This window comes from Podarcis tiliguerta, assembly GCF_965153285.1.
Source record: "Podarcis tiliguerta genome assembly, chromosome: 14".
Lineage (NCBI taxonomy): Eukaryota > Metazoa > Chordata > Lepidosauria > Squamata > Lacertidae > Podarcis > Podarcis tiliguerta.
The window spans coordinates 42874371-42885328 of record NC_139547.1 but is presented as its reverse complement, the minus strand read 5'-3'; the positions used below and the strand labels follow the sequence as shown (position 1 = coordinate 42885328).

At 44.9% G+C, this 10958-nt stretch overlaps 1 long non-coding RNA gene across 2 annotated transcripts; it reads right to left on the bottom strand.

The window, feature by feature from the left end:
- Positions 1-2121: 2121 nt before the first annotated feature.
- LOC310664560 lies at positions 2122-10758 on the bottom strand. Of its 2 annotated transcripts, none has more exons than XR_014504945.1 (3): positions 10565-10758; positions 6398-6504; positions 2122-3804 (listed from the first exon to the last, which is right to left on the bottom strand). It is a non-coding gene; the product is annotated as an uncharacterized lncRNA (long non-coding RNA). The 2 variants fall into 2 exon arrangements; XR_014504946.1 differs by lacking the exon at positions 2122-3804 and adding an exon at positions 3814-6112 and having other exon boundaries at positions 10565-10755.
- Positions 10759-10958: the final 200 nt, after the last annotated feature.

Here is a 10958-nt window from a genome sequence, read left to right as displayed (position 1 = left end):
GGCAGCCTAGCCTAGCCTTGTCTTGCCAGTCAGGCCTTGTATTCAGACCTACTAAAATTCAGCCTATCAGGGGCAGGCAAATTGGCTTACGCCTTCGCCTACCTCATAGCAATCGTCTTTGGCATTGGGAAAGCCTTAGTATTGGTTGGAGGGGAGGCTGTAGCCTCTACCTGCTCCTCCAAATTATGGGTATCCAGTTAAAGGAATCTGGGAGTTGCTTCTGTCCAGGTGCCCAGGCAGTGGCTGGAGCCACAGCACACCTCAAAATGCCGATCCCACAGTGGGCGCTTCTAGTTGATGTAAGTCATAGGTCCCCCTTCCAGCTGTCGGGTTGACCTAGGTTTTACTTCCAGCCAGTGGGCCTGGAAGTTCATGGTGTTACCCAATGCCTATGCCAAACCTCTGGCACCTGTCAATCAAAAAAGTTGTGGCCTTATTTGATCCCAATACACTGTCTTGTCTGTTATTGTTGGTCGGTAGCACACAATGCAATTTGTTTAATTAATTGTGTAAGTGAAATAATTTTGTCATAGCATGCGGTGGGATGAATATATTAATTTTTGGCAGGAGGTGAACTGCCGTGGAACAGAAACAGTGCTGTATACAATGGATACAGAGCAGAAAGGAAAACAATGCCTTCTTCCTATTGGTACTGTTATTCTGTGCTTCTTAAACATACCCATTAAGTACCACCCTTTTCCATCTGTGGCCATGCCCCATTTTCTACTGACTGAGGGCAGAACACTTCTCACACATCTGACAAAGAGAGCACTAGTCCATGAAAGCAAAATTCTTCAACAAGAACATGGTTGGACGACAAGGTACCACCAGAGCATTGTTTCTTCTGCAAAAAGGCCTGACATAGCTACCGTATTTTTCGCTCCATAGGGCGCACCGGCCCATAGGACGCACCAAGTTTTTTGGGGGGGAAATAAAGAAAAAAAATTATTTCCCCCCCCAGGCGCTTGCGGAGCAGGCAGCGGGGAGAAGCGCTCTTCTCCCCACCGCCTGCCTTCAGACCAGGTCCGGGGACAGCGGGAAGACGCGCTGCGCCTCCCTGCTGTCCCCGGAGCTTGCGGGGCAGGCAGCGGGGAGAAGCGCGCTTCTCCCCACCGCCTGCCTTCAGACCAGGTCTGGGGACAGCGGGATGGCGGCGTTCCGCCTCCCTGCTGTCTCCCGACCTTGTGGGGCTGGCGCTGGGGTTCTCCTGAAGTCTGGAGAGCTAGAGGGGTCGGTGCGCACCAACCCCTCTCACTCTCCAGGCTTCAGCGAAAGCCTGCATTCGCTCCATAGGGCGCACACACATTTCCCCTTCATTTTTGGAGGGGAAAAAGTGCGTCCTATGGAGCGAAAAATACGGTACCTTAAACAATTCAGGTAGGAAAACTGGGGAGGGGGGAGGATATGCACCCCTCCTACTGGATGTACTCTAAATCACACCACTCCCTTTATAGCAAATCTTAGATCAGACATGGCGCAGGTCTGCCGCCATAATGTCTTTCTCTCGCTAAGAGGCAATTAGATGCAATTCATTACCAAACTGGGAAGTAATGTCTAAATTAGACACTTTTTCCATCTTTGGGCAGAAATTGAATCCCCCCCCCCCCAATTAGATGTTGTTTTCCAGTTTCAAGAGCATGCTGTTTCACATTTGAAGATACCATTTGGCAAAAACAAAAGAATCTCACGAACATGAAACGTGATGCCCTCAACTTGCTGTGCCTCATCGAGTCTGGACAGGGGTCTAAATGAATTTGTAGTGTGAATAAATCACTGATTCATTTTTGTGGCTGTCTGTAGGGCAGGAGGAATTTTGCTTGTTGACGTTTGATTGAAACCTGCATTAGCTGCCAGCGCCCACACGAACCGGAAAAAAGAACTTAAAGGCAAGTGAGAGATTGACTGTAGACATGTACATCTGATCTGACTGATTTTCACACTTCCCTAGATTTAACTAAGAGCTGCTTTCACAGAAGCTCTGGCAAACCCATGCCCTTTCTAAATAAAATTATGAACAATTTGCAAACGCATGTGTGACCACATGGAATACAAATAAGGAGACTGCTTGTGAAATTCCTTCCATTAACTATAATTTCATTTATTTAAGGTTTTCTTTTTAATATTCTTCCTTTCCATAAAATGTGCCCGAGGCAGCTTACAATCAATGTGGAGCAATTTAAACAAATCAATATATAAAAAATTGCTAGAATAAGCCACCTGTAAGATAAGGAAACAGCCTAAATGAACAATTGGCAGTAGCAAAAGGCACAAAGTGTGTCTTACATTTGATACTAAACAGATTAAATCTATGAAGCAATTAACAAGATAGCAATTGAGTGGAGGAGGGGAACTAGGCAGCCAACTGGAGAACAACCACTGAGAAAATCCTCCCTGCAACAGCCATTGGCTAAACTACAGGTTACCAGGGCCAGCTCTAGATTCTGGGGAGCCCTTAGGCATTTACACCCCACATTTCTTCCATTGTGAAACCCAAAGCATCATACCTGTAGTTCCCAGGCAGTCACTCTTCTAGGCAATGACCAGATAAGCTTTAGCAAGGCTGTGGCCTCAGGCTTTATTGGGGTGAGGAAAAGAGGTGGCAGAAGAAGAGAGAGAACCAAGTGGCCTTATCCCCCCACCACTAATCTCACCCTCTGTTGGCTTTAACCCTGTCCACAATTGGCCTGCAGTCCCTGATGTGTTATCCCCAAAGGAAAATACAGCCCTTGACAGGGGTGGAATCTACACACATATAAAAAATGCTGTGAAAATGCTTTTTTAAAAAAAGTTTTGAAAAATACATTGAATTTGTCATAGCTCACTGTCGCCATCTAGTGTCACATTTGTATATTGCATGTCCTTCACATAAGCCCTCTCTGTCCAAAATTCCTGGGTGCCAGCTTGATTGTATGTGAAGCTGTGCACAAGTTTTCCTACCTGGAGATAATCCTCATGCAGGAAAGAGTCACCTAAGTAGTAATTAGAAATGTGTGTTTGCGCCCTTGGAAAGTGCGACTGTTTGGAATCAGATTATGGCAATGACTGCAGTGCTGGCATTTTGTTAATGGATCAACGTCTCCTTTTGTTTCTTTAGTTTGCATAGTTTGATTAAGAGACCAAAGTATGAATGAAAGAAACGCAGATAATTCTCTTTATAGAGATTGCACTGTGTGGAAACTGTGGCTTTCTGAGTTAATCAAGCATCCCTGAAGAGCTGCCAACATTCATTTTCCTTGTAATGCCCATTAGAATGCAAGAGGAAGCAGACGACACATCATGGCCAAACACCTGACGTTCTGGCATTGTGAATGTAATGGGGGTGAAGAAATAATTCTCCCATCATCAGTCACTAACAAAAGCAGTACAGGAAGAAAGATAGAAGGAAAGTGGGATGTAAGGCTGGAGGCAGAATTCAAGGCTATATTGCACATCTTGAGCATTTTTTAAATTTAAGTTGTTGAACTCTTAACACTCATCAACCCCAGCCAGTGTTGTCAGAGCTCAGGGATGATTCCAAAAATATCTGGAGGGCCAGAGGGTCCCAAGCAGGGCTGTAGACTTTTCTAAAATGGAGCCATGGGGATGTGATTTTCTTTCCCAGGCAGAGAGTCTTTGGGAAAGTTTTTCCAGAGAAATGAGACCAAGCTGACAGCGCTGGGGAGGGGAGGGGGTGGAGAACCTTCCATGAATCAACCCAACTCACATTGCAATTCAGGGTACACACAGCGCCAGCGAACACTCCTACAGAATAAGTCCATCAGCTGCCTTAATGCCCATGTTCTTCATAAGTATTCTTCAAACCAGCTATTGGCAAAAACAGAAATGAAGTATCCTCTAAAAGGTTTACTAATAAAAGGAAACAGGCTTTCATTTTGAAAAAAAAAATCCATACTCAATCCAAGATAACAAAATATATAGAAGAATTAATAGGAATAGCCTATGAAAAGTATAGCATGGACACGATGAATTCATGATGAAATCCCTGGCATAGTGAAGAGGAATCAGGGCCGGCCCAAGACATTTTGCCACCTGAGGTGGACCCCAAAATGGTGCTTGTTCCCTGCCAGGGAAGAAGAGGTGAGGGAAGATCTGCATCAGGAAGAAAGGAGGTGGGGAAAGAAAGATCAACAGCTGTCCCTGTGGATCCTGCCACCTGAGGTGGCCACCTCACCTTGGCCTCATGGATGGGCCTGCCTTGAGGGGAATGCAGGCGAGCATAGTTCCAGGACTTTTTTCAGAGCAGGAGCAATGATGAAGTGATAGCAAGGCTTTCAAATTCTTTTGAAAAACTAGAGGGTCTCAGCTTTTAAAAAAATAAAAAAATCACCCCCACTCCCCAGGTGGCAGCCTTTTCACCAAACCAGCCCAGTGAGAATTGCCCTTGTTCAGAAACCATGGGACACTGGGGGCACACCCACACCATACATTTAAAGCAAATGGTCCCCCCCAAAAATCCTGAGAAGTATAGCTTGCCATCGCAGAGCTGCAATTCCCAGCACCCTTAACACATTGCAACAGTGTGGGAAACTGCGTGAATTAAATGTATGGTACCGATGTGCCCTAAGGGTTAATAGGAAAAGGAAAAAGGAAAACTGGGAGTGTGAGGAGGGGAGGGGGAGATTTGAGTGTCCTCATCAGCCAATGAATGAAGATTAAATCTTGCTGCCTAAGCTGTGTGGTCCTGTTCCTTCAGCACAGCCATTGGAGGATTACACCCTGCCCTACCTATCAGTGAATGTCATCAGTGATGCCAGGTGGGTGTGGTCTTAGGGGGGAAGTGGCTTGGAGGGCCAAATTGGACTCCCTAGCAGGCCATGATTGGTCTCCACATACTGGAGCTTTTTTGGCCCTATGGTACCCCTGCCCGTACGGGCCAGTTGTGTCCGACTCTAGGGTTGCGTGCTCATCTCGCTCTAGAGGCCGTGAGCCGGCACCGTCCGAAGACACTTCCGGGTCATGTGGCCAGCGTGACGAAGCTGCAGCTGGCGAGCCAGCACCAGCGCAGCACACAGAAACGCCGTTTACCTTCCCGCTATAAAGCGGTCCCTATTTATCTACTTGCACTTAAGAGTGCTTTCGAACTACTAGGTGGGCAGGAGCTGGGACCGAACGACGGGAGCTCACCCCGCCGCGGGGATTCGAACCGCCGGCCATACGATCGGCAAGTCCTAGGCACTGAGGTTTTACCCACAGCGCCACCCGCGTCCCTCTTTTGGCCCTATACTAGGAGGTAAATACAAATTTTGCTTGGGGTTCCCTAGTATTTGCTAGTAGCAGGCTGAAGCCTTCAGCAGGCATCTGAGCAAAAATCCAGCCTTATTAGCCCATCTGTGCCCTATATCTTTCTTCCTAAGTTTCAGGGTTAGACATTTCAAAACAGTGCCTCAAACGCGGCAAATGACACAAACTAGAACACAAAGGCCTTTTCCAAAAAGAACAAAGCTCTTTTGAAGGCAGCTGAAATTGTCAATGCTAAATTAAAAATTAAAAATCCATTCCGTGGGCTGAAGAGAGATGGTGAGTGTGCCAGACAGCCCTTAGGGCGATGACGTTAAAAAAAAAAAAAATCTTTCCACTACAGCTATAAAGCTCTCTTTCGTAATATATTTATCGCGTCACGAAATATATAGCTGACTTGCATGAATATGTTGCATGGGTATCGTTTTCTTTGGCAGCATCTATGTGAAAACAGCTTGGATGAGTAATAATCAAACCTGTGGAAAAAAATCTGGTTCCTTTACTGCCTAATTATTGATGGGCATCAAAAGCAGCAGGCTGGTGTGTGCTGTGCTTTTTTAAAGGATTTTTCCTCCCTCAATCCAATAAACAACTGATGCATGCTGTTTGCACAAAATTAAGAGTTATATGCTCATAAACATATAAACATCAGCTATATTTTTCAAACAGTGTGTTTAATACGTATTAAATTGAAGTTTTATCTTTGCTTAGCACTAAAATGACAAAGCAAAATGTGGGCAACAGCGAAGGCTGATGGTGCTAATATTAGACAATCCGTCCATCTCCACCATGCGCTTGGCCTCACCAAGGAAAAAGAATGTGCCATATCTCATATTGCCCATGTTAGACTTCTCCGCAATTGTATTGACCTTGCCTGTCAAAGCAAAAGACATATGGCTTTAATACCGAACAACACTTCGTTCTCATAACAAAGCTCTGTTGCACGTACTGCACACTAGTGCTCAATAGCCAGGAAAGTTGAACTCGATCCTGCTGTTTAGCACTTAGCTCTCCTCACTGGCTGGCTGACACATGTCAGAACTTCAAAACTCGGTCATAAACTATAAGCCACAATCTTGGTGTAATCAGCAGCAAAATCCCCGTTGGCTGTAAATGTGAAAGTCCAGGGGTTTCAAGCAATGTTTCTGCGCAAGCTAACCTTATCATCCAGTCCTTGCAGGGTGCTTCAGCCATAGACAGAGATTGGCTTCGGATCAGTGTAGTCTGCGCCAATGGTGCCATTATTTCAGCCTTAGTACATGAGGCCTGCAAAAAAGTCACATCAAAGGGAGGAATTCACTTTGAGGCTTGCAAATAGTCCACAATGTTTTTGGTGAGTGTCAGAATCAGGTCCTGCCCTAACAAAATGCGGTTCAACTCATGTTTGGAGCTTGCCAACATAGATTTGTTTTAAAAAAATTCCTTATAGGAAGAGCTGTGTGAAGCTCTCCTAACAAAGGAAACATTCATACCTTACATTTAAAGTAGTATTATACCACTTTAGTAGTCGTGGAGATTCCTGAGAACTGCAGCTTCTTAAGGGTGCTGAGAATCGTAGCTTTGCAAGTTCAGCACCTTGAGCAAACGGCAGTTCCCAGAATTCTCCATTACTGCCAAAGTGACATAGGAGTGCTTTAAATGTATGGTGCAGATGGAACTAGAAACAAGAAGACTTGACTATGAATGGGTGTGGGCTTGTTACCGTTAGCCACTAGAGGGCAGGCAGAGTTAACCTTAGCTGAGTCTTAGCCCCAGGATCAATACCAAAGATCAGCACTTTGATATCAGGCAAGTGCTGTACTTTTGGGGGGGAGCTGCTAAAGATTTCTTTTGTTTAAGTGAGCCTATATTTTATATATTTTATATTTTATGTAAGCTGCTTAGAGGATTTGATGATTAAGCTGCATATAAATCCTGTTAAAAAAATTATAACAAAAGAATAAAAACAACCTTTCTCTTCATTCGTGTTCCACCAGCAACTGAAGACACTCATTTTTAAACAAGCTTTTAAATTCTGTTGCAGCTTAATGTACATATTGTTAGTTCTGCTCTTTATGTGCTGCTGTTTCTAGTTTGGTAATTTGGGTTTTAATGGTTCGATAATTTTTGCATATAGATTTGTCGGCTGCTGCAAGGAGCTTCTTTGTGGAGGGGGAAGTGGGATATGGATTTTTAAAAATGAAAATGAGCAATTAATCAGGTAGTCCCTCATTCAGATATCTCCCCTGCCTTGAACTGAGTATACAAGTGGGGCCTGCAACAAAAGGTTGCATTGTGGAGCATTGCTGCCCAAAATTCCAGCTGTTCCCTTCCCTGTTGTGCTCCAGAAGATTCTCTCAAAGCCTGGGGTCTCAGTGAGGTAAAAGCCTTTGACCAAAACAGTTGTCCAAGAAAGTACAGTCCAAGGTACAGCATAGTCTCAGTTAAGCCAAGCCCAATCACTTTATATTCTGTGGCCTCCTAAACCACATTCTAACTCAGGCATCACCAAACTCAACCCTACAGATGTTTTGGGACTACAACTCCCATCATCCCTGACCACTGGTCCTGTTAGCTAGGGATGATGGGAGTTGTACAGTGGTACCTCGGGTTACATACTCTTCAGGTTACAGACTCCGCTAACCCAGAAATAGTACCTCGGGTTAAGAACTTTGCTTCAGAATGAGAACAGAAATCGTGCTCCGGCAGCGTGGCAGCAGCAGGAGGCCCCATTAGCTAAAGTGGTGCTTCAGGTTAAGAACAGTTTCAGGTTAAGAACGGACCTCCAGAACGAATTAAGTACTTAACCCAAGGTACCACTCTAGTCCCAAAACATCTGGAGGGCCGAGTTTGGGGATGTCTGTTCAAGCTGCAGCTGCTTGGTAGTAACTAAGTTTTAGGGATTCCTCATTCACAAGTAGACCCCTTACTCATGAGCCACATGATGACTCAAAGTCTGTAGACATACGTTGTGTCATGGCTCTTTGGATTGGACTCTGGGCCTTTTGGCACCAATCTTCTCAGAGACTGAGGGGTGGCTCTTCCTCCTCCTCCTCTGACAAAGTTCTTCGGCAGGTCTCAACCTAGACAGCTCCACAGGAAGATTCTCAGCACTGGTGCCAGGAGGCCCTGCCTGTTGCTCAAGGTTCTTGACCTGCAGAGCGTCTGGTTTGTCCTCCGAGGACTCAGTGTCTGGCACCAGCTCAGGGCTAGGCAGGACGGCCCCACCCCTGATTTTCCGCCCCGCACATAACAGCCAGTCAGAATTTACACTGCACTATTTTAAGGGTTCGTTCTATAGGACTAAACATTTTTTTTTTATACTTCTGCAAACTTCTAGTACTTCTACTGCTGCCTCCCTCTAATGGACAAATGTTGCCAATCTGGCTGTGTAAGTAATGACATTCAGAGCCTGGACATTGGAAAAAGAGGGAACAATTAACCAACATGCTATTATTCTTCCCAAGAATTATGACCCAAATCTGTACCTCTCTTTTTGTGTGTGTGGGAGAAGTTTAATTTTCATTTTTATTCTCTGTATTTCCTTCCTTCTTTCTCTATTTCCTTGTTTCAGGGATTCCCATGCCGTGTGACTCATAGACCACCAGTTGGTCCATGAGCTTCATTCAGGTGGTTCATGGAGTGTTGGTGAAAATACCATTACAAATCATGCAGCATCTACTGAAGTGCTTTACCATTGATACAACAAGCAGAAAAATCATTAAGTGGTCCACCGAGAGCAATTGTAAAGTGATCTGTAGGGATGGAAATGGGAGTGTGGGAACCCCTGCCTCATTTCTTACATGGTTTTGAATTGTATGGTTTGATTAAATACATTTTTAAAAAGCAATATTAAAAAATGATTAACAAGCATTATTATGTTCCGATAAGGAAGGCAGTGAGAAAAAACGGTCAATTTTTATAACATATTGGAATAATAAGGATTCAGCCTTGAAGAATATTGGGAATGTTATAAAGGAGGTGTTGATATGAATAAGGCTTTGGCACTGGGTGGTTAATAATGTATCTGGTTAGCAATATAATGGCTTCGCATTTGAAAAACAAAACAAAAACAAAGGCAGGGCATTAATTTGGGAGTAGGAGGGTGGAGATTTCTTATCATTACATTTGAAGCTATAGAAAAAGTTTGTACAAAGCATTTGCGGAATTTTAAAAAATGCAAATGAAAAATTATTATTATTTAATTGCTACATCGCCATTCCTCTCACAGTGCAGAGCAACATGGCAACATAACTTGATTATTGCAATGTACTCTATGCATGGCTACCCTTGAGCCTGGTCTGGAGGCTCCAGCTACATTGTGCGCCCAATTTTATGGAACTCCTTTCCAGTTGATGTCTGACAGGCCTTCCTCCTTTATGGCACCTGTTGAAGACCTTTTTATTCCATAGCTGCCAACTTCCTGGGGCCCTGGGTGCCCAAGCACCCACAAAATTCCCCATGAAGGGGCAGGGCACCCACAAATTTCGGTGCCAGGGCCATGCACGCTGCATGGCACCTATGGCCCTAGGCACCCATGATTGCAGGGCCAAGCTGACACTCTTGCCAGCAGCCATTTTATGTTTGTTTTTGTCGTTATAACTGATGTTTACTTTTGGGGCATTGTATCTTTGTAAACTATTTCGAGACGACTGCAGTTCAGAGATACATGAAGGTTTTAAATAAATAAATCAAATGAATAACAATCACTTGCAAAAACTGTGAGTCACTACTTCTAAGCCCAGTCTGCTTTACAGTGTTGGGGTGAAGTATTGGTGGGGAATCTATTTATGCTATCTTGAGCACCACAGAATAAAGGCATGTTGCATAAAGTAATAAATATGAAATACAAAAGGTGTAGTTTCTTCTCACACCTCATTGCACAGCACATCTCTTGGGTCATTGTCCCTGAAGGGTGCTTTACATGTGTCGAGACTTACCACAGCTCAGTCTCAAATAGTATTGTGTTATAACAAAAAAAGTGCCTCTGAGCAATGTGCAGAGTGCTTGCTATTACATTTCACTTCAATCCTATCCTTCCTTTTTTATTATTAAAAAAGCACACATTCTCCCACTTTTATTCTCACAACAGCCTTGTGAGGTAGGTTAAGAAGATGAGTTAGACTAGCAGAAGATAATGTACAAGTGCTGTGGTGCTAAGGAGTGACTTGCGCCCAGGTTTTCCCAGTTTTATTTACAGTATTACATTACAGCCTCCAAAGAGCTTGAGGTGGCACACATGGCTCTCCTCCTCTCCATTTCATCCTCACAACAACCTTGTGAGGTGCCCACCACACATTATTATTATTATTATTATTATTATTATTATTTCACTGTTTCAACCCACATGCGAGAGAAGAGCTGCGACGGGCTTTGAGCCCCGACACCTCTCCTTCAGGTTAGAGGAATGAGCGAAAGCTTCTCCTCAGGGAATAAAAGCGAAATAAGCTTTCGCGCCTTTTCTCCCGCGCTTTGCTTCGCGCCTAAAACCCGCGCGCCCCCGCCCCCCCCAGCGAGCACGCGCCTTTCCCCATCCTCCTCGCGCGCTTCCCTCGTCTCTCCCAAGCTGGAAACGAATGAGGATGCTTCCCGCCTTCTCTCTCTCCCCCCCCCCCTCCGCCCCCCTTCTCTACTCTTCGCCCCGCCCTGCCAGTCAAGAGCCGAGAAGGCGTCACGCGGGCTTCCGAACCGACCGACCAATCAGAACGAGAGGCGGCCACGGAGCGCTCCCTTTGCCAGGC